The following is a 24,661-nucleotide window of genomic DNA, read 5'->3' on the forward strand; positions in this document are numbered from 1 at the left end:
TTGTCTCATGGTATTGTTAGTGTACAGGAGTTTTTCTTGTTTTGTTTATAAAGTATTGTTTTTGTATTATATTGTTTATGTCAAATGTGGTATGAGTGAGAGGGGTTGGGCTATTATAAGCAGCTGCTTCATCCAACCCCTTTTCAAGCCTTGCATAAATATCTTTGCCAACATGTAAAAAAAACAAAAACTGTGTTTAGTTGTACTGTGCAGGTTTGAAATAAATATTTCAATTCAATTCAATTCATTTCATATATTAAGTCTTACAAACCTAAATGATGGAAGAAGTGTAAAGAAATAAAACTTAGTGTAACTGTTGCGACTAATAATTATAATTTGTTTTATTTCTCTAAAAACAGAATAAGTTAAGTTCACAAAAGGGAATTTAAATCAAAATGTATAAAAGCTCATAAGAAGGCTTTATTTAAGTTACTATGGTTAAAAATGTAATTTCATGCCTTTTTGTTGGGTTCGTGGGCATGTGTTTGTTTCGAAGTGTCTTGATTGGTCTGTGAACGGATATAAGGAAGCTACTTCCGGGTATGAGGAAAATCTGTTTGATGCAATGAGAAGGGATAAAGAGAGCGACTGATGGTTACAAGGACTAAAAAGTGTCACAAGGACTTTCAGCGTTTGGGCCACAAGAGCCAGAAGATCACAATTTCCTCCTAAAAGAAGCATGCAGGCCAACGAGGTATTTGTCATTTGTGTTTGTATTTTACTTCGGTAAATGTTTGAGCCACATGCTGTGCATGTTATTTTTACGTTTGTAACGTGCTTTATTTTATTAACAGTTTTCACGGTGAATTGAAGGGAATGAAAGCCTTCAATAAATCAGTTCAAGAAAGCCATTGTGTCAGTGCTATGTGGAGGGAGTTACACTTAGGAAGGAGAATAATTCAACAGAAGGAACATCCATCCTCAACAAAAATTGGAGTTTCTTTTTCCTCATACTGTTAAGAAGTTGCACATGCAAGGGCAGAATAATGAGTTCATAGACAGTGCAGTGTGAAAGCCGATGTGTTACTTTGCAGTTAAAGGCCTACTGAAACCCACTACTACCAATAGTTTATATATCAATGATGGAATCTTAATATTGCAACACATGCCAATACGGCCTTTTTAGTTTACTAAATTGCAATTTTAAATTTCGCGCAAAGTATCCTGTTGAAAACGTCGGTATGTTGACGCGTGCGCGTGACGTCTCGGGTTGTAGCGGACATTTTTTTCCAGCCCGATCCAAGCTATAAGTACTCTGCTTTAATCGCATAATTACACAGTATTCTGGACATCTGTGTTGCTGAATCTTTTGCAATTTGTTCGATTAATAATGGAGAAGTCAAAGAAGAAAGAAGTAGGTGGGAAGCGGTGTATTGCGGCTGCCTTTAGCAACACAAACACATCCGGTGTTTCCTTGTTTACATTCCTGATTGTGAAGCTTTACTATGGAACAGAGCGGTCAAGCGAACATGGTTACCGACCACATGTCAACCGGCAGGTTTCCGTGACAAAATTGTGGTAGTAAGTCGGCTCTTACCGTAGACATGAGCGGAGCTAGCGTCCTCCTGCAGCTGCGGACTCTCTTACCTCCTCCCACCGAAGACACTGGCTGTCACCACACCTGTGGCCACACCCCTCCGACTTTCAGGTACCATATAATCTCACTAAAACACTAACACGATAACCAAATAAGGGATTTTCCAGAATTATCCTAGTAAATGTGTCTAATTACATCTGAATCGCTCCCACTGCCCTCGCCTTTTTATTTTTTATCTTTTTTTTTCTCTAGTCCTTCACTCTCTCTATCCTCATCCACGAATCTTTCAACCTCGCTCAAATTAATGGGGAAATCATCGCTTTTTCGGTCCAAATCACTATATCTGCTGGTGGCTCTGATTGTAAACAATGTGAGGAGCTCCACAACCCGTGACGTCACGCGCACATCGTCTGCTACTTCCGGTACACGCAAGGCTTTTTTATTAGCGACCAAAAGTTGCGAACTTTATCGTGGATGTTCTCTACTAAATCCTTTCAGCAAAAATATGGCAATATTGCGAAATGATCAAGTATGACACATAGAATGGACCTGCTATCCCTGTTTGAATTAGAAAATCTTATTTCAGTAGGCCTTAAAGTAAACAGAGTCCCAAAGACCTGCGTGGACACTATCTGACGAAATATCCATGTAGTTGAATAGCCCCGCGGTAAATGGACAACAGCAGTGGTCCTAAAATGGAGCCCTGTGGTACCCCACATGTCAAGGGAGCAACAGAAGATTCTGTGCCAGCAACATTCACAAAGAAGGTTTTATTTGTTAAATATCATCATCATCATCATCATTTATTTTTATTCCTTTCATGAAAATGCATATTTACAAGCCACGTACAATTGACACTGTCATTGTTTTTTTTGTTTTTCTTTCTCATACATTTCCATGATCAGAAAGGAGCAGATGGAAGGATTATATTCTTATATTTATCTGCCCCTTTTTTTTAACACAAATTACAGTATTTTAGATGAATTATAACTGTTCCCTCCACCAACACCCAAACTCCAACATACTTTTCCATTTTCCTTTAAGCACTTTCACAATGACACGTCCAATCTAAATCAAAACTCAGTTTGATATAATTTCAGTTTTCTCTTTTTATAACTTTTTTTAAATACAAATATATTCTTACAGCTTTTTAAGTCTTTGTTTAGAGAATTCCATGCTTTCACACCAACAACAGACAAGCACATTTGTTTCAAATTTATTCGCGCTCTTGGATGTTTAAAGTCATACGGCCTTCTGTGGTTCTCATCTTCAGATGTGAACACAAATAACTTTTGTATGTCCTTCGGAAGAACTTTATTTCTCGCTTTGAACATCATTAATAGTGTATTCAATTCTACAATGTCTTTTAGTTTTAGTAATCCTGACCTAATGAAGAGTGGATTTGTGTAGTCTCTATATCCTACTTTAAAAATGATTCGAATTGCTCTTTTCTGTGAAAGAAATAAAGGCATTATGTTGCTATGATATGTATTTCCCCATATTTCTGCACAATAATTGAAATAAGGTAGAATAATTGAGCAATATAACATTCTCATTGTGTTGTATGTAAAACTATATTTAACTTTGTTCAAAATAAATAAGCTTTTAAATACCTTATTTTTCACATGCATTATATGAGCTTTCCATGTCAACTTTTCATCTAAGATGACCCCAAGAAATCTGATTTCAGACACCTTCTCAATTTTCAAATTGTTTATGGATAAACTAACTTCTATCTTTCTTTTATTACCGAATACCATATACTTAGTCTTTTCCAAATTTAAAGATAATTTATTTATATCAAACCACAATTTTAGTTTAACCATTTCCTCTTTAATATTATTGGCTAAGATTTTCAAGTCATCTCCTGAACAGTATAAATTTGTATCGTCTGCGAATAATACACACTGTAAAATTTTCGAAACCTCACAAATATCATTTATATATAAAGTAAAATGTTTGGGTCCTAAAATCGAACCTTGTGGAATTCCACATTCAATATTCATACATTCTGACCTATGATCATCGATCTCAACATATTGCTGTCGTTGATGTAAATAACTGGTTAAATATGACTTCAACGAAGTCAAGGCAGTCCTTGGGCAAGGCACTTCACCCATGCTCCCAGTGCCGGTCACACAAATGTAGATTACCACCATCAATGTGATTTAATAATGGCTTCTCACTTCTCTTTGAAGCGCTTTGAGTGCCTTAAATATTATGGCCGTATCGAATGCTGTTAAATCCAGCAATGCTAAAATCACAGGACCACATAAGTCAGTTGCTCAGATGATGTCATTAAAAAACTCTTATTACTGCTGACTCTGTACTATGGAGGGATTTAAACCAGGGCTTTCTAACCTTTTTGACCTTGGGGTGCAACTTTTACACTACCGAGGGGCCCAGTGCCCACTCATATATTAACACTGAATTAGTAATCTTACTCTTGATTTTAATCGTATTCAACAAATATATCTAACCTACAACCATGTCAAAAGATATGAAAGCATGTGTCAATCAAAAAGATCATTACAAGGCTTAGGTCAGGCTGATTACAAAAATAAACACTAATCAAATACACTGCGTAGTAAAGGATTGATGAATAAATACTTTACATATTAGTGCCAAAATATTTAAAATGAATTAATAATACATAATATATGTTTTGTAGCTATTCTGTCAATAAAATGAAAGTGTGTATGAAAATACAGCTTCACTTTAGTCATAGTTTTTGCGCTTAAGAAACTTCTCTATGACTTGAGCTCCAGTCTTCTTCTCTTTGTTTGAGATTGTCACTACTGCGACAAGTGGCGGAAAAGTGTATTACAACTGATTACCGCTGCGACCTGTAAGGACCACAGCTGAGAAACGGCCCCACGGTTAAGAAACACTGGTTTAAACCCAGACTGAGAGACCTCTAAAATGTCATGGTCCCCTGAAAAAGTATTTAACTGGGTAAAAAAGACATATTTGAAGGGAAGGGCAGTTAAAGGGGAACATTATCACCAAACCTATGCAAGCGTCAATATATACCTTGATGTTCCAGAAAAAAGACCATGTATTTTTTTTAACCGATTTCCGAACTCTACATGGGTGAATTTTGGCAAATTAAACGCCTTTCTGTTTATCGGTCTTTTAGCGATGACGTCAGAACGTGACGTCACCGAGGTAACACACCTGCCATTTTCATTTTCACATTACAAACACCGGGTCTCAGCTCTGTTATTTTCCGTTTTTTCGACTATTTTTTGGAACCTTGAAGACATCATGCCTCGTCGGTGTGTTGTCGGAGGGTGTAACAACACTAACAGGGAGGGATTCAAGTTGCACCACTGGCAAGGAATCTGCCGCCAGACCCCCATTGAATGTACCAAAGTGTCTTCACATTTGACCGGCGATGCTAAGACAGACATGGCACAGAGATGTATGGATAACCTGCAGATGCTTTTGCAAAGATTAAGTCAACGAAATCACAAAGGTGAGTTTTGTTGATGTTGTTGACTTATGTGCTAATCAGACATATTTGGTCGCAGCATGACTGCCAGCTAATCGATGCTAACATGCTATTTACGCTAGCTGTATGTAAATTTGAAACTAGATACCCACATTTAATGTGAAACAAACACTTACCAATCGGCTGATTTAAGTTGCTCCAGTGTCACAAGATTTGAAAGTCCTGATCGTTTGGTCTGCACATTTTGCCGGCGATGCTAATAAGGCAGCCATGCTATGGGCCACTTCATTAGGTACACCCATGCTATGGCCGAATAGCGTCAATAGCTATTCGCTCAATAGCTTCAATTCCTTCTTCAATTTCGTTTTCGCTATCTGCCTCCATACTCCGATCATCTGTTTCAATACATGCGTAATCTGTTGAATCGCTTAAGCCGCTGAAATCCGAGTCTGAATCCGAGCTAATGTTGCTATATCTTGCCGTGGTAACCGCCATGTTGTTTGTATTGGCAGCACTGTATGACGTCACAGGGAAATGGACAGTCGCATCGCAAATGGTGAAAATCAAGAACGTTAAAGCTTTTTTTAGGGATATTCCGGCAGGTGTAAAATTTTGAAAAAAACTTCAAAAAATAAAACAAGCCACTGGGAACTGATTTTAATTGTTTTTAACCCTTTTGAAATTGTGATAATGTTCCCCTTTAAGAAATGGGCCTCAAATTAGCTAAAACAGGATTGCCCAGAAGGGTTTTAACTATGGCAAGACAAACTGCTATTTGAAATGTTAATAACAGGCTGTCCTCTGCAAGAAAAACACTGGTTTTAAATGCAGGAGAGACCACATCGTGGGGGACCCTGAGGGCTTCACATGATTGACTAACTCTTGTAACTGTGGAAGAGTCCTTGCTCAAACTAATTAAACAGAGCAGAGTAGTGAAAGGGGACACAAGGATCAGAGGTCAGAGCAGAAAAAAACCATTGCACAACTCAGGAGGTATGGGACTGTTGGTATTGAGACGCGAGACTATTAACGCCAAACATCTAATTGACGGTTTCCCCCTTTTTCAGGCATTGGAACAGTACCCGGGGGGCGATTGGTGTGCTCAAGCCCTGCATGGTGGTCACCTTTGCTGACCACTGAGGTCAAGTCCGTGGAGATGCACCAAGACTCTCTGCCTAAGCCGTCCGCCGGCTTCAACTGGAAGAACGCGTCCGTCAAGAAAATCTGTCGTCGTTGCGCCGCCGGTGACCCACTCAACACAGCAAAAACTGAAATCTAAGTAAGATGAAATATCTCAAATAAAGGTGATATTTGCTTATTTTCTGTCTGGTAAGATAATTCTTCTCACTAAGCAGATTTTATGTTAGAGTCTTTTACTTGTTTTAAGGGTTTTGCTCCTAAATGATCTCAGTAAGATACTACAGCTTGTTTCTGACATTTTATGACCTATTTTGAGTAAAATATGCTTGAAACTATTTTTGTCCAAGTGTCCAAAACACACCCAGCAATGCTGCACAGGAAGGCGGGGAAGAAGAGGGGGAAAAGGCGGCCAAAATGTTCATAAGTCCCAATTGTGTCCAAAATACCTCCCCGGGTTCCAGTCCCATGAGTCCCGCCGTCGGACACACAAATCCCGGGATACAAAAAATTTCCAAAACGCAACCAGCAAAGTCCCACGGGATGTAGGGGGGAAAAATTTGAAAAGTCGGCAAAAGTCCCCCAAAATTTTCTAAATACCTACCAAGGTTCGAGTCCCAACCGGGTTCGAGTTTAAGTTTGAGTGAACACTCGAACCCGGGTGGGACTTTTGAACATTTCACCGACTTTTCTCACTTTTCTCCCCACCTCTCCGTGGGACTTTGCTGGGCGCGTTTTGGACATTTTGGGCATCCCGGCCGGCGGCAGAACTTGTGGGATTTGAACCTGTGTAGGTATTTTGAACATTTTTGGGACTTTTGATGACTTTTCCAACTTTCATCCCCCCTCCCCATGGGACTCGGCTGGGTGTGTTATGGACATTTTGGGCATCCCGGGACTTGCGCGGCCATACATAAGATTTTATACTTGTTTTAAGTGTTTAGGTCCTAAATGATCTCAGTAAAATATTACAGCTTGTAGCTGAGATTTGATGACCTATATTGAGTAAAACATGCTTGAAACTAGAATATCAAATGTTGCAAAGCTGTGTCATCAACACTCACAAGTATAAAACTACTTTTTAAAGTAAGAATTTCTTATTTTAAGAACGTAAAACAAAATCATGACTTTGACACAATTGTTTCTCATATTAAAACAGATGACAGCCAAATAGACTGCCGTTTTATTTTCAAAGAAACAATAAAAAATACGTACTCGTATAGTAGTACACTTATTAGTGAGAATATACTTATTTTAAGGTATTTTTGGGTTCATTGAAGTTAGCTAATTTTACTTGTTTTGAAAAGTCTTGACAAGCCAAATTTTCTTGTTCTATTGGCAGATCATTTTGCTTAGTTTAAGTAAAATACCCCCCATTTTTGTATCTTTTTTTCTTATTTTTGAACACTGACTTTTTGTAGTGAAGGGTCCTGAGAACTTCAAAGATCAGGCGTGTGTACTCCCTCCTTCACATACCATTTGATTTTTTGACCTTTACAATTAGCTGATTCGTCATCGTTTGTCTTTTTGCGGGTCATCATCCTGAACCACCCTTTAGAACCGTGCATTGGATGTTCAAATGCAACAACTTCCACTAGAAAGAAAGCTGCTGGTAACTAATAAAAATGTGTTTGAAAATAACTGACACACCTGTCAGGTTGTTTTTATGCCAAAGAAAGCCTTCAGGCGTTCTGTTTATCCCTTCACTGACAGGATGTGTGCTGGTCTAACCTGTGTCTTAAGTTTTTAGGTTCTTTACACCGAAATTTAGGTCCAACGCCCTAACGGAGACCACTATAAAAGGTGTGCAGAGGTAATACCTACTCTATTTTGTCCCAATCAGGAGTCTGTCTGTTGTTTTCTGCCTGTGTTGCAGGTAGGTCATTTTTACTGAAAGATGTTTAATTGAAGGCTGGTATGTTTAACTTAGGTTTTTAACTGGATTGTAACCTTTTGGTAGGACTCACAATGTCGTTGCTTGAGTGTATGGAGTTTTTTGTTTTATTTAATATTTCCCGCTTCTAACGAGTTATAACCATGTGACAGAGAAGCCAGCTTGAATGCCGCTCAATAAGATCCACATCACCATGGTGGTCATCGGCCACGTCGATTCCGGCAAGTCCACCACCGCCGGCCATCTCATCTACAAGACCGGCAGCATCGACGAGAGAATCATCAGGGAGATCGAGAAGAAAACTCAAAATGTTTGTATCACGTTCATGTTATTGCTCGAAAATAAGAGGTGGGTGGATCGATCCAAATGGCAACATGACAGGGGTCACCAACGTTTTTGAAACCAAGAGCAACTTCTTGGGTACTGACTAATGCGAAGGGCTACCAGTTTGATACACACTCAAATAAATTGCCATAAATAACCAATTTGCTCAATTTACCTTTAACTCTGTTATTATTAATAATTAATGATATTTATCTTTGTGGAAACATTGATCATCTTAATGATTTCTCACAATAAACATATATTTTTGATGACATGTTTTAAATAGGTTAAAATCCAATCTGCACTTTGTTAGAATATATAACAAATTGGACCAAGCTATATTTCTAACAAATACAAATCATTATTTCTTCCAGATTTTCCAGAACAAATTTTTTTAAAGAAATTCAAAAGATTTTAAAATAAGATTTGAATTTGATTCTATAGATTTGCCAGAATATTTTTTTTTAATTTTAATCATAAGTTTGAAGAAATATTTCAAAAAATATTCTTCGTCAAAAAAACAGAAGCTAAAATGAAGAATTAAATTAAAAATTATTTATTATTATTTACAATTTAAAAAAAAAAACTTGAACATTGATTTAAATTGTCAGGAAAGAAGCGGAAGGAATTTAAAAGGTAAAAAGGTATATGTGTTTAATAATCAAAAAATAATTTTTAAGGTTGTATTTTTTTCTCAAAAATTGACTTTCTGAAAGTTAGAAGCAAAGTAAAAATAATAAAGGAATGTATTTAAACAAGTGAAGACCAGGTCTTTAAAACATTTTCCTGGATTTTCACATTCTATTTGAGTTTTTCTTCTCTCTTAGAATTAAAAATGTTGAGCTAAGCGAGACCAGTTTGCCAGTAAATAAATACAATAAAAAAAAAAATAGATGCAGCTCACTGGTAAGTACTGCTATTTGAGCTATTTTTAGAAGAGGCCAGCGGGCGACTCATCTGGTCCTTACAGGCGACCTGGTGCCCGCGGGCACCGCGTTGGTGACCCCTGCAACATGACATCTAAACAATACTGGCATGATGTACATATTTGACGGTCCCTTACTTTCACTAATATCTTTGTCCCGCTGTTGAAGTCATTTGTATGATTTTACATGTTTGCTATCTTGGGGAGTAATACTATTTAGGGTGTCTCTCTGAAGGTCATCTATAAACTGAGCCCTGTATATTTTCTTGATATCGAGTCGATACCAACATTTATAGCAGCGGTCTCAGACACGCCATTTGCGGCCCGCGAGACGTTATTTTGCGGCCCCCACCTTATTATGAAAGTTTAATATTAGTGTGGCCCGCGAGTTTTATATGAATGGCGCTTGACAGCGTTGTGTGCGGAGCTGAAGGAATCTACCAATCACAGCGTGGTATGTGGCTCTCGAGGGCCGAACATTGACGTCACTTGCGTTTTGCCGCTTTTCTACTAGACCCGCACGCGCTCTTCCTCCCTCGCTCGCCCGCCTTCTCGCTCTCTCTCTCTCCCTGTGTGTCTCTCTCGGGGAGACGAGCGGTCCAGTAGCTTCCGAAGCACTCCGACGAAAGACCGAGCGACAATACAAAACTGTGGTGCACTGGATCCTGGCGCTGATACTCCGACAGAGTCGCTGGGCGAATCGGACGTGTAACACGTTAGCCGTGATGTTAGCCCGTTCGGGGCTAATTGTGCTACCGTAACAGTAAACTCAACGGCGAGCCCCCCTCCCACCCTCACGTTGGCTTCGGACCCAGACAATTTTTGTTATTTGGGTCCAGAACATTCAACATTCTGGGTTGCCCACCCCTGCATTAGTGGAAAAGTGGCAAATGAGTGAAAGCGACAAACGTTGCCATGGAGACGAGAGTTTTCTTACGTGCCTGGCTGCAGTCACACCGCGACCTCTGTCCGTCAGTAATAACAGTCCCCGATAACCTGGACCAATTAAAACCATTATTTGTTTAACTCTTTTACGCTCATCAAAACTCTGGGAATAATGTTCATGATTTTCTGGCAACATCTGGTGGTTAAGGGGCACAATTACACCACAGCAATATGTTCCTGTTTTTCCATTCTGCAAGAATGACATTAATTTGGTTTTCATGTAACAAGCACAGGATTACAATCTGTTAAAAAAAAGATAAGTTATAGTGGAAATCAATGGGGCTGAAAGGGTTATGGAGAGAAATAGTGTATATTTTGTTTGTATCCTATTGAAACCATAAAAAAACTCCCTGGAGAAATTTCAGACCGGTAACCTTCAAACTGAACAATCGTATCACATGAGGAACACTAGCAATGTCCGTTTTGGGCCTTCGTGGCGCGCAAGAATGAAATAAATCAGAAGTTACTCACAAGTTACTCAGTACTTGAGTAGTTATTCTGCATACTTACTCAAGTCACTATTTGGATGAGTACTTTTACTTGATTCATTGTACTAAGGTAAGGATACTCTTAAGTACAACTCTATCAATCAATGTTTATTTATATAGCCCAGCGCCCACATAAGGGCAAGGAAAAACTCACAACTCAGTGGGACGTCGATGAGAATGACTATGAGAAACCTTGGAAAGGACCGCAAATGTGGGTAAACCCCCCCCCCTCGAAGGGGAGACCGGATGCAATGGACGTCGAGTGGGTCTGACATAATATTGTGAAAGTCTAGTCCATAGTGGATCTAACATAATAGTGTGAGAGTCCAGTCCATAGTGGATCTAACATAATAGTGTGAGAGTTCAGTCCATAGTGGCTCTAAAATAATAGTGAGAGTCTAGTCCATGGCGGATCTAACATAATAGTGTGAGAGTTCTGTCCACAGTGGATCTAACATAATAGTGATAGTTCAGTCCATAGTGGATCTAACATAATAGTCAGGGTCCAGTCCATAGTGGATTGAACATAATATTGTGAGAGTCAATTCCATAGTGGATCTAACAAAATAGTATGAGAGTCCAGTCCATAGTGGATCTAACATAATAGTGAGAGTCTAGTCCATATTGGATCTAACATAATAGTGTGAGAGTGCAGTCCATAGTGGATCTAACATAATAGTGAGAGTTCAGTCCATAGTGGATCAAACATAATAGTGTGAGAGTCCAGTCCATAGTGGCTCTAACACAAAAGTGTGAGGGTCCAGTCCATAGTGAATCTAACATAATAGTGACAGTCTACTCCATGGTGGATCTAACATAATAGTGTGAAAGTTCAGTCCATAGTGGATCTAACATAATAGGGAGAGTCCAGCCCATAGTGGCTAACATAATAGTGTGAGAGTTCAGTCCATTGTGGATCTAACATAATAGTCTGAGAGTCCAGTCCATAGTGGCTCTAACATAATAGTGAGAGTTCAGTCCATAGTGGATCTAACATAATAGTGAGAGTTCAGTCCATAGTGGATCTTACATAATAGTGTGAAAGTCCAGTCCATAGTGGCTCTAACATAATAGTGAGAGTCCAGTCCGTAGTGGATCTAGCATAAGAGTGTGAGAGTCCAGTCCATAGTGGCTCTAATATAATAGTGAGAGTCTAGTCCATGGTGGATCGAACATAATAGTGTGAGAGTCCAGTCCATAGTGGCTCTAACATAATAGTGAGAGTCCAGCCCATAGTGGATTTAACATAATAGTCTGAGAGTCCAGTCCGTAGTGGATCTAACATAATAGTGAGAGTCCAGTCCATAGTGGATCTTACATAGTAGTGAGAGTCCAGTCCATAGTGGCTCTAACACAATAGTGTGAGAGTTCAGTCCATAGTGGATCTAACATAATAGAGAGAGTCCAGTCCATAGTGGCTCTAACACAATAGTGAGAGTCTAGTCCATAGTGGATCTAACATAATAGTGAGAGTTCAGTCCACAGTGGATCTAACGTAATAGAGAGAGTTCAGTCCATAGTGGATCTAACATAATAGTCTGAGAGTCCAGTCCGTAGTGGATCGAACATAATAGTGTGAGAGTCCAGTCCATAGTGGCTCTAACATAATAGTGAGAATCCATTCCTTAGTGGCTCTAACATAATAGTGTGAGAGTCCAGTCCATAGTGGATCTAACATAATAGTGAGAGTCCAGCCCATAGTGGATCTAACATAATAGTGTGAGAGTCCAGTCCATAGTGGATCTAACATAACAGTGTGAGAGTCCAGTCCATAGTGGATCTTACATAATACTGAGAGTCCAGTCCATAGTGGGGCCAGCAGGAGACCGTCCCGAACGGAGACGGGTCAGCAGCGCAGAGATGTCTGTAACTTTTGGCTACTCTACGCACTTCTGCACCTGCGTCCTAATGCCTGTCCATCCATCAATTTCCTACCGCTTGTCCCTCAAATTTTAGCCGTTTTAATCCATGTTTGTTACAAACCATGTTTCCATATGAGTTGGGGAATTGTGTTAGATGTAAATATAAACGGAATACAATGATTTGCAAATCCTTTTCAAGCCATATTCAGTTGAATATGCTACAAAGACAACATATTTGATGTTCAAACTGATAAACATTTTTTTTTTACAAATCATTAACTTTAGAATTTGATGCCAGCAACACGTGACAACGAAGTTGGGAAAGGTGGCAATAAATACTGATAAAGTTGAGGAATGCTCATCAAACACGTATTTGGAACATCCCACGGGTGTGCAGGCTAATTGGGAACAGGTGGGTGCCATGATTGGGTATAAAAGCAGCTTCCATGAAATGCTAAGTAATTCACAAACAAGGATGGGGCGAGGGTCACCAATTTGTAAGCAAATTGTCGAACAGTTTTAGAACAACATTTCTCAACGAGCTATTTCAAGGAATTTAGGGATTTTACCATCTATGGTCCGTAAAATCATCATAAGGTTCAGAGAATCTGGAGAAATCACTGCACGTAAGCGATGATATTACGGATCTTTATTCCCTCAGGCGGGACTGCATCAAAAACCGACATCAGTGTGTAAAGGATATCACCACATGGGCTCAGGAATACTTCATTAAACTACTGTCAGTAACTACAATTGGTCGCTACATCTGTAAGTGCAAGTTAAAACTCCACTATAAAAAGCGAAATCCATTTATCAACAACACCCAGGAACGCCTCTGGCTTCACCGGGCCCGAGCTCATCTATGATGGACTGATGCAAAGTGGAATAGTGTTCTGTGGTCTGACGAGTCCCCATTTCAAATTATATTTGGAAACTGTGGACGTGGTGTCCTCCGGAACAAAGAGGAAAATAACCATCCAGATTGTTATAGGCGCAAAGTTCAAAAGCCAGCATCTGTGATGGTATGGGGGTGCATTAGTGCCCAAGGCATGAGTAACTTACACATCTGTGAAGGCACCATTAATGATGAATGGTCCATACAGGTTTTGGAGCAACATATGTTGTCATCCAAGCTACGTTATCATGGACGCCCCCGCTTATTTCATAAAAACAATGCAAAGCCATGTGTTACATCAGCGTGGTTTTGTAGTAAAAGAGTGCGGGTACTTTCATGGCCCGCCTACAGTTCACACATGTCTCCCATCGAAAATATGTGGCGTATTATGAAGCGTAAAATACGACAACAAGACCCCGGACTGTTGAACAACTTAAGCTGTACATCAAGCAAGAATGGGAAAGAATTCCACTTTCAAAGCTTCAACACTTAGTTTCCTCAGTTCCCAAATGTTTATTGAGTGTTGTTAAAAGAAAAGGTGATGTAACACAGTGGTGAACATGCCCTTTCCCAACTACTTTGGTAACGTGTTGCAGCCATGAAATTCTTAGTTAATTATTATTAGCAAAAATAATAAACATCAAATATCTTGTCTTTGTAGTGCATTCACTTGAATACGGGTTGAAAATGATTTGCAAATCATTGTATTCCGTTTATATTTACATCTAACACAATTTCCCAACTCATATGGAAACAAGGTTTGTATTTATTCTTACAGGTCAAGGGGTTAATTAATTTCTTACAGACTAAAAAGAAAATTCAGCTAATTGAAACTGTCTTCATACACGACTCCAACTGTGTAGAAATGGAGATCAGTGCTGGGAACTTTGTCAACGTCGGCTCATTTGACCTCATTGTGTGTGTGTAGATGGGAGAGGGCTCCTTCAAGTACGCCTGGATCCTGGACAAACTGAAGGCGGAGCGTGAGCGCGGCATCACCATTGACATTGCTCTGGAGAAGTTGGAGACCGACAAGTACTCTCTGACAGTCATCGACGCCCCAGGGCACAGGGACTTCATCAAGAACATGATCACCGGAACCTCTCAGGTATCTCTCAGTACTAATTCAATTCTCACGGCCGACATTCAACCGAGGGCTCGATTCCAGGCCGACTGCGCCTTGCTGATCGTCTCCGCCGCCGCTGGCGAGTTTGAGACCGGCATGCCCAAGAACGGACAGACCCGCGAGCACGCCCTGCTGGCCTCCACCTTCGGTGTGAAGCAGCTCATCGTTGGCGTCAACAAGATGGACTCCACCGAGCCCCCCTACAGCCAGGAGCGTTTTGAGGAAATCACCAAGGAAGTCAAAACCTATATCAGTAGTATCGGTTACAAGACCAACACCGTTGCCTTCGTGCCCATCTCTGGCTGGCACGGAGACAACTTGCTGTCGCGTAGTGAAAAGGTGAGGCGTGTGTGATACACTAAATTGCCAAAAGTATTTGTCCACCTGCCTTTACTCACATATGAACTTGAAGTGCCATCCCATGGAATTGTCCGACATGTTTTGATATCTTGTAGCATTCAAATTTCCTTTCATTGGAACCAAGGGGCCGAGCCCAACTAATGAAAAACAACCCCACACCATAATTCCTCCTCCACCAAATTTCTCACTCGGCTCAATGCAGCGTTCCGCTGGCAACCTCCAAACCCAGACTGGTCCATCAGATTGCCAGATGGAAAAGCGTGATTCATCAGTCCAGCGAAGTCGTCTCCACTGCTCTAGAGCAGTGGTCCCCAACCACCGGGACGCAGAAGAATTTTTTATAAAAAAAAGAATAACATTTTTTTTTTTTTTTCATTAAATCAACATAAAAAACACAATATACACTTACAAATAGTGCACCAACCACAAAAAACTCCCTTTTTCATGACAAAAAAAAAAGGACACCCCCCCGGGCCGCGGGACAAATTGTTAAGCGTTGACCGGTCCGCAGCTACAAAAAGGTTGGGAACCATTGTTTTACACCACTGCATCCCACGCTTTGCATTGGACTTGGTGAAGAAGAAAGAAAAAAAAAGGACACCCCCCGGGCCGCGGGACAAATTATTAAGCGTTGACCGGTCCGCAGCTACAAAAAGGTTGGGAACCATTGTTTTACACCACTGCATCCCACGCTTTGCATTGGACTTGGTGATGTATGGCTTAGGTTCAGATAATCGGCCATGGAAACCCATTCCATGAAGCTCTCTGCGTACTGTACGTGGGCTAATTGGAGGGGCACATGAAGTTTGGAGCGCTGTAGCATAGTCTTTGCACTCTGTGCTTCAGCATCCGCTGACCCCTCTCTGTCAGTTTATGTGGCCGTGGAGGGGGGCGTGGCCTGCGGGCCTGCAGCAAAGCGGGGTGTGCCAGGACCGGCTTCGAAATCATAGGCAGGTCCGTAGATGGCCCACCTGGGCCTGGTCATCTAATCACCTGTCGCTCTGTTAAAAGGCAGCAGCCGGGAGGAGAGAGGTGTTGAAGCTGAAGCAAGAGCGAGAGGGAGCCTGAGACGGACACAAAAACAATTGCTGCAAAGCAAGTGACAGACTTGATTGGAAAATAAAACCGTATTGTGAACCCGAACCGGGCTGTCACGTCAGTGCTCGGTGGTCCGAAGAACCCCACAGTGGCCTACCACTTCCTGGCTGAGTTGGTGTTGTTCCCAAACTCTTGACTTTTCTTATAATAAAGTTGACTTTGGAATATTTAGGAGCGGGGAAATTTCACGACTGGATTTGTTGCACAGGTGGCATCCTATGACTGAGAGCGGCCCATTTTATACACCGGGCCAAGTGATTAGGACACCTGATTCTCATCATTTGGATGGGTCGCCAAATACCTTTGGCAATGTACTGCATCTATACAAATGTTTATGCTGGGAACATGGGTTTGACGTTTTTTATTTTTTAGATGAGCTGGTTCAAGGGCTGGAATATTGTGGGCCCAGTGAGCAGTTGAACCACCCTATACGAGGCTCTGGATGCCCTCCGTCCTCCTCCTCGTGTCATCTCAAAGCCCCTCCGTCTGCCCCTGCAGGACGTCTACAAAATTGAAGGTGGGTCATTTTTCTTACAAGGCCTGTCAGACCTCCTTCCATCCCCTATCGTCCCCACGCAGGTATCGGAACAGTCCCTGTGGGCCGCGTGGAGTCCGGTGTGCTGAAGCACGGCATGGTGGTCACCTTCGCTCCCCCCAACCTGACCGCTGTGGTCAAGTCCGTGGAGATGCACCGCGACTCTCTGAAAGAGGCTTTGCCCGGCGACAATGTCGGCTTCTGGGTAGAAAATGTGTCCGTCAAACAAATCCGGCGTGGTTACGTCGCTGGCGACAGCGAAGAAGACCCACCCAAGGCGGCTGAGTACTTCAACGCTCAGGTGTGTGTAGGCCTGGGCCATAAAAAGATAGCTGTTGCGAACTGACATGTTGGTGATCTTCGTAATGCCAAGTATGCAGAAGGCAGATGCAGTGTGGTGGGCAAGAAAAGCATTTTTGATCTTTTGTTTTTTCTCTCTCTTTTTTCCTTTTTTCTCTTCTATTCTCTTTCTTTTTTCTTTAAAAAAAACAAAAAATTTTGAGGTCAGGACTTGGACTGAGTTACTGTTATTCCCAAACTCTTCACTTTTCTGTTGGTGGAGAAAGCCTGGCTCTGTGTCTGTTCTAATTCATCCCAAAAGGTGTTCTATCCGGTTCAGGTCAGGACTCTGTGCAGGCCAGTCAAGTTCATCCACACCAGACTCTTGTCATCCATGTCTTTATGGACCTTGCTTTGTGCACTGGTGCACATGAAGTTTGGAGCTCTTTGGCAAGTGACTGTGCAAAAAGTCTTTGCGCTATGCTGACCTCTCTCTGTCAGTTTACGTGGCCTACCACTTGGTGTCTGAGTTGCTGTTGTTCCCAAATTCTTCACTTTTCTGTTGGTGGAGAAGGACTGGCTCTCAGTCTCTGTTCTAATTCATCCCAAAGAAGTTCTATCGGGTTCAGGTCAGGACTTGGACTGAGTTGTTGTTGTTCCCAAACTCTTCACTTTTCTGTCAGTGGAGAAGGCCTGGCTCTCATTCTCCGTTCTAATTCATCCCAAAAGTGTTCTATTGGGTTCAGGTCAGGACTCTGACTGAGTTACTGTTGTTCCCAAACTCTTCACTTTTCTGTTGGTGGAGAAGGCCTGGCTCTCAGTGTCTGTTCTAATTCATCCCAAAAGGTGTTCTATTGGGTTCGGGTCAGGACTCTGTGCAGGCCAGTCAAGTTCATCTACTATGTCATCCATGTCTTTATAGACCTTGCTTCATGCACTGGCGCACATGAAGTTTTGATATTTAAATGAGGCAAAATACAAAACACAAGGGTAGCCCAAGGCAAAACTTAGCATAGCATGAACTAGCATGTACGTAGGAAATAGCATTAGGCTAATATGAAACATCAGTCGCAACCGTCGGACAATAATTCGGCGTCGAGTGGACGGAGCGACGAGTGATGAATGTGTCCTAATTGCCAAACAGCAGCCAGTGTGTACACTCAGCGCTCCTAGCAACAAGAACATAAACAAGGGAGGCAAGGAGCAGAGTTAAACATAGGCCAAACATAACCAAAATAAGACCAGACCTGTCCCGTTGCCATAGTTCATATACTGTGTATGGCGAAATAACTTCTCGTCGATCGTGATAAGAGACAATTTTGGTTATACTAGGATTTTCCGATTCCGAAATTCATTAATATTCAATAATTTATACAATATTAGCACAATATTTAAACTACCTTATTTCCTTGAATTCCCGCCGGAGCGCTAATTAATTTAAAACCACTTCACACTCCTGCGCTTACCAAAGGCATGCGGTAAAAGTAAGCATGCGCTAATTATTTTAAAACCTCTTCTCACTCCGGCACTTACCAAAGGCATGCAGGAAAGATTTGTGTGTGGACCTTAAATCCTACTGAATAGCTCTTAATCTTCTTCCCTGTATGCCATGGGTGTCAAACTCTGGCCCGCGGGCCAAATCTGGCCCGTCGTGTAATTTAATTTGGCCCTTGAGGCAATATCAATTTGGCATTAGAGCTGGCCCGCCGGTGTTATACAGCATCGGTGCCGCTGTAACACCGCATTCACCGCTAATACTCATACTTGCCAACCCTCCTAATTTTCCCGGTAGACTCCCGAAGTTCAGTGCCTCTTCCGGGGCAACCATTCTCCTGAATTTCTACCGATTTCCTACCGATTTCCACCTGGACAACTATATTGGGGGCGTGCATTTAAGGCACTGCCTTTAGCGTTCTCTACAACCTGTCGTCACGTCCGCTTTTCTAACAGCGTGTCACATAATATTAATGGCTTTTACACACACACACATGCACAAGTGAATGCAATGCATACTTGGTCAACAGCCATACAGGTCACACTGAGGGTGGCCGTATAAACAACTTCAGCACTGTTACAAATATGCGCCACACTGTGAACCCACACCAAACAAGAATGACAAACACATTTCGGGTGAACATCCGCACCGTAACACAACAGAACAAATACCCAGAACCCTTTGCAGCACTAACTCTTCCGGGAAACTTCCAGCAAACTGACCAATAATTAACGTTTTATTCATGCATTTTCTCTTGCTACTTCAAGGCTTGAATGTTTTGTGCATTCATTATTGTTATTTTATTTTCAAATGTATTACTAGCCTGTGGAAAAAATTTGATATTTACCTCAGAAGATTGCAAATAGAAAAAAAGGCATACAATTTTTATTAAAATTTTATTTGATATGCCATTGCTATATCTTTTTAATTATTATTATTATTGTTTGAAAATGGATTTTGCATGTCACTAAAGTTATATAAGCCTTGCTTGTTCAATATTTAATGCAAAACTTGGTTGGGTCCCTATTAAAAGGTTAATTTGTTCACCCTTGGCCCGCGGCTTTGTTCAGTTTAAAATTTTGGCCCACTCTGTATTTGAGTTTGACACCCCTGCTGTATGCGATTTCAAATTACCGGTGTTAAAATCAGCCTCCTCCATTTTGAAAATGATGACAGGCGGTAATACTAAGCATGCGCTAAATATTTTGCGGAGCGAGTTTGATCGGGCAGTAATTCAAAGCAGGCGCTTACTATATGCCCTGCGGCAATTCAAGGAACTACGGTATTCTCTTTTATTACATACCATCTATTACTCGTCCCTGTTTCCCTTCAAAGTCCCTGGGACCCCATTTTGAAAATCCCTAGCGCTGATCAACACATTGTATTATTCTCCAGTGCAATAACAGTACTGAAATGAAGGCTAAAAGGGCATTAATGGGAGCTTTAGAAAAAAAGAAGTAACCACATAGTTACTTTTCACAGTAACCCATTAGGTTTGGTGTAAGTAACTGAGTTAGTACCTGAGTTACTTTCGAAATATAATAACTAGTTACTGGTTTTCAGTAACTAACCCAACACTGCATAACAAGAAGATATAGAAAAAGAAGAGGAAGCTTATCGACTACGGTGTCGCCACAGACTACCAAGGCGGACGCGTGCACATTTTCAAGACTTATGCAGATCCGAAATACAGATCAGCAGGTAAGAAAAGTTCTCTTTTGCATAATATTGCGAAACAAAACGCCAGATAATGTCTTACCTTATCCACACACCATAATAATACTCGCATGTTGAAGCACAGTACAATCCATCAAGCGGTGCGGCTTCATAGCTTACCAAAGTCATACTAAAACATTTTGATAGACTTTTGTGTAATGTTTTATATTTTCAATGGAACATATAAGTGAAGTGAATTATATTTATATAGCGCTTTTCTCAAGTGACTCAAAGCGCTTTACACCCAATATCTAAGTTACATTTAAACCAGTGTGGGTGGCACTGGGAGCAGGTGGGTAAAGTGTCTTGCCCAAGGACACAACGGCAGTAAGTAGGATGGCACAAGCGGGAATCGAACCTGCAACCCTCAAGTTGCTGGCACGGCCACTCTACCAACCGAGCTATGCCGCCCCACATGACTCGGTGTTTACTTGAGTCATATATGCAGTCTGCAGGTATCGCTTATGTGTGACTGCCATCATTGTGCAGTCTACACATATCTCTTATGTGTGACTGCCATCATATTGCAGTCTACACGTATCTCTTATGTGTGACTGCCATATTGCAGTCTACATGTATCGCTTGTGTGTGACTCCCATCTACTGGTTACACTTTTCATTTCACCATTTAGCAAATAAAATAGCTTCGAGCTGGGTAAGCACAACCAAAATTAGGCGCACTGTCGAATTTTGAGCAAATTAAAGGATTTTAGGTGCGCATTATAGTCTTCGTGATTCCAGCTACACTTCCAACAGAAGAGGGTTGTCTTTAGTTATCCCACGTTGGGGAAATTATGTGGTTGCAGTGCATTGATTGATTGATTGAAACTTTTATTTGTAGTTTGCACAGTACAGTACAAATTCCGTACAATTGACCACTAAATGGTAACACCCGAATAAGTTTTTCAACTTTTTTAAGTCCGGGTCCACGTTAATCAATTCATGGTTCATGGCAGACTCAAAAAGGCCACAAAAAGTATTAAAAGTAGCGCAAGAGTCACAAAAGTGCCATCCCTTGTTGCAGGGGGCGTTTAAGTCAAAAGGTAAAAAAAACTAATGAAAACAAAAGGGAAACATTAAAAAAAAAAGGGGGACTTAAGAGCACATTTTTGCAACCAGCTGCCACTTCAGCGGACCCATTTTTTACTTACAGCAACAAAAATAAAACTCACTAAAAACTAAGTACTGAGTCATAAATAATACACAAATGAGTAATAATGCTTCTTAAAGTTTACTAAACACTTGTTTCTCCTGTTTCCAGCTAGCTTAGTGGCTAGCTTAGCTATTAGCATGCCTGCTCCTGCTTTCTCTCTGTGTGTAACATGTTCAGCCTCGTCCTAGTACTTGATAATGATCCATAACATTTTAAGTATCTGTGTTGGCCCTGTGATGAGGGGGCCACTTGTCCAGGGTGTATCCCGCCTTCCGCCCGAATGCAGCTGAGATAGGCTCCAGTGCCCCCCGCGACCTCAAACGGGATTAGTGGTAGTAAATGTATGGATGGAAGACCGGACAAGTCTTCCAAGACCTATACTCAGTGGCCTAGTGGTTAGAGTGTCCGCCCTGAGATCGGTAGGTTGTGAGTTCAAACCCCCGCCGAGTCATACCAAAGACTATAAAAATGGGACCCATTACCTCCCTGCTTGGCACTCAGCAACAAAGGTTGGAATTGGGGGTTAAATCACCATAAATGATTCCCGGGCACGGCACCGCTGCTGCCCACTGCTCCCCTCACCTTCCAGGGGGTGATAAAGGGGATGGGTCAAATGCAGAGGACAAATTTCCCCACACCCAGTGTGTGTGTGTGTGTGTGTGTGTGTGTGTGTGTGTGTGTGTGTGTGTGTGTGTGTGGGGCAATCATTGGTACTTTAACTTTAACTTAACTGGTTGTTTGTGTGACACTTTGCTGGCAGTGTGGTGATGCGGGTGCGTTCTCTCGTTGATGCAGTCGGATAAGACACAGCGTGAAGGTAAGAAATTATTTATTTATACTAAAGAACAAACTAAAAACAAAAACACTTGCACAAGGCACTAAAGACAAAACAAACAGAAATAGCATGGGAGCTAGAAAGAACTGAAAGCGCTAGCATGTGAGCTAGGTAAACAGAGGAATAGCGTGGAAGCTAACAAATACAAAAAGTTCTTTACCACAATCGGGGATAGCGACGTCACCTGATGCGTCGGACAGCAAACTAGACTGCGAGAGTGAATGAACATAAAGGGCAGGCTTAAATAGAGGAGATAATCACAGAGCAGGTACGCTTGAAAAACAAGATGCAGGTGACACTAATGCGTGGCTATGGCAACGGGATCAAACAGAAAGTGCCACCAGGAACTAAGGAAGACAAAAACCTAACAGGATGTGATATACAAACAGAACAAAACCAGAATATGACATGATCTGAGCCGCGGATCATGACAGTTTGAGCACTCTGCACCTATTCCTGGATAGTCCCACTCCTTAATGCTTCAGTCACATGCAGAATTCTCACAGGAACGAGGCTAAAATACAAACTTACCTCCATCCGTCCATCTTATTCCGCTCATCCAATTTCGGGTCGCGGGGGCAGCAGCCTAAGCAGGGAAGCCCAGACTTTCCTCTCCCTACCCACTTTGTCCAGCTCCTCCCGGGGGATCCCGAGGCGTTCCCAGGCCAGCCGGGAGACATAGTTTTCCCAACGTGTCCGGGGTCTTCCGCGTGGCCTCCTACCGGTTGGACGTGCCCTAAACATCTCCCTAGGGAGGTGTTCGGGTGACTCATCTGGCACCTCTCCATGTGGAGGAGCAGCGGCTTTACTTTGAGCTCGCCCCGGATGGCAGAGCTTCTCACCCTATCTCTAAGGGAGAGCCACTCCACCCGGCGGAGGAAACTTATTTCGGCCGCTTGTACCCGTGATCTTGTCCTTTCGGTCATAACCCAAAGCTCATGACCATAGGTCTCCCGTCCAAAGGCAAAACCCAGTAACTCAATTTTGGTCAAAACTGAGCTGATAATTTTGGAGTTCCTAGGTGATATGCTTTACATTAGTGTATGCGATATTGTAATTTGTTCCGTAAGTAAGCTGTTACGCGCATGGCAGGACCTAGCAACTACCACATAACCGCATGGATACAACAGAAAAACCTAGTATCTCAAGGGACCAATCGGAGCTTCTTTGTCAGTCGCCTTATTGTCTTTAATGAGACATTTGCACGAATGGGGGCCGACGGTCAACCTGATTATGTGATATTATGGCACGAGGGGATATTTGGAAGACTGGCCCAGGACGTTGCAAGCACCTTCATTAAATGTATTGTTCTTGATTCTTCCCCTTGCATACTGTTTTGGGCAGATAACTGTGGAGGTCAAAATAAAAACTGGACGCTGTTTGCCCAATGTGCAAACGCAGAACGGGGCCCACCCGAGATTGTGATAAAATATCTGGAGAAAGGGCACACGTTCATGAGAGCAGATTCAATCCATGGCTCAATCGGCAAGAAAATGAAAGCTCAAGAAAACATTTATGTGTCTGATGACTTTGTAGGTCTTTGTAAGACAGCATCAAGATAGATTGGTTTTCCTTTGTTTTCTCCAAAATCAGCTAGAAGTGAGTTACTAGGTTTTGCCTTTGGACGGGATGGGAACGTAGATCGACCGGTAAATTGCGAGCTTTGCCTTCCGGCTCACCTCCTTCCTCGCCACAACGGATCGATACAGCGTCCGGAATACTAAAGACGCCGCACCGATCCGCCTGTCGATCTCACCATCCACTCTTCCCTCACTCGTGAACAAGACTCCTAGGTACTTGACAAACTTACAGACTACCTATTGTACGCAATAAGCTGCTCGCCAAATTTAGCAAAATGGTCTCTCTGCAGGTCATGGTCCTTGACCACCCTGGCCAGATCAAGGCCGGCTACACACCCGTGCTGGACTGCCACACAGCTCACATCGCCTGCAAGTTCCAGGAGCTTCTCAAGAAGATGGACCGCCGTTCCGGCAAACTGCTTGAGGACAACCCTGAGTTTGTCGGGTCTGGAGACGCCGCCATTGTTAAGATGGTTCCCCAGAAGCCCATGGTGGTGGAGGCCTTCTCTTCGTACGCTCCCCTGGGTAAGTGCGCCTTAAGTCCTTCAACATGGCGGCACAGACCTTCGACGGTTTCCCAGCATCTCCTCCTTGTCCTCTCAGGTCGTTTTGCCGTGCGGGACATGAGGCAGACGGTGGCCGTCGGCATCATCAAATCCGTTGTGACCAAGGAGTAGTGTTGTCCCGATACCAATATTTTGGTGCCGGTACCAAAATGTATTTCGGTACTTTTCGATACTTTTCTAAATAAAGTGGACCACCAAAAATGGCAATATTGGCTTTATTTTAACAAAAAAACGTATTATATTTTGGTACTTTTCTAAAGGAAGGATACCACGAAAAATGTCGTTATTGGCTTTATTTTAACAAAAAAAATCTTACGGTACAGTTAACATGTTTCTTTTTGCAACTTTGTCCTTAAATAAAATAGTGAACATACAAAACAACTTGTCTTTTATTAGTAAGTAAGCAAACAAAGGTTCCTAATTTAGCTGCTGACATATGCAGTAATATATTGTATCAT

The 24,661-nt window shown here is 41.9% G+C and overlaps 1 pseudogene; it reads left to right on the forward strand.

Moving 5' to 3' along the window:
* The first annotated feature begins 502 nt into the window (after nucleotides 1-502).
* LOC133550991 (elongation factor 1-alpha-like) lies at nucleotides 503-24,406 on the forward strand (annotated as a pseudogene).
* The last annotated feature ends 255 nt before the right edge of the window (nucleotides 24,407-24,661 follow it).

This window comes from Nerophis ophidion, linkage group LG04 (assembly GCF_033978795.1).
Source record: "Nerophis ophidion isolate RoL-2023_Sa linkage group LG04, RoL_Noph_v1.0, whole genome shotgun sequence".
Classification (NCBI taxonomy): Eukaryota; Metazoa; Chordata; class Actinopteri; order Syngnathiformes; family Syngnathidae; genus Nerophis; species Nerophis ophidion.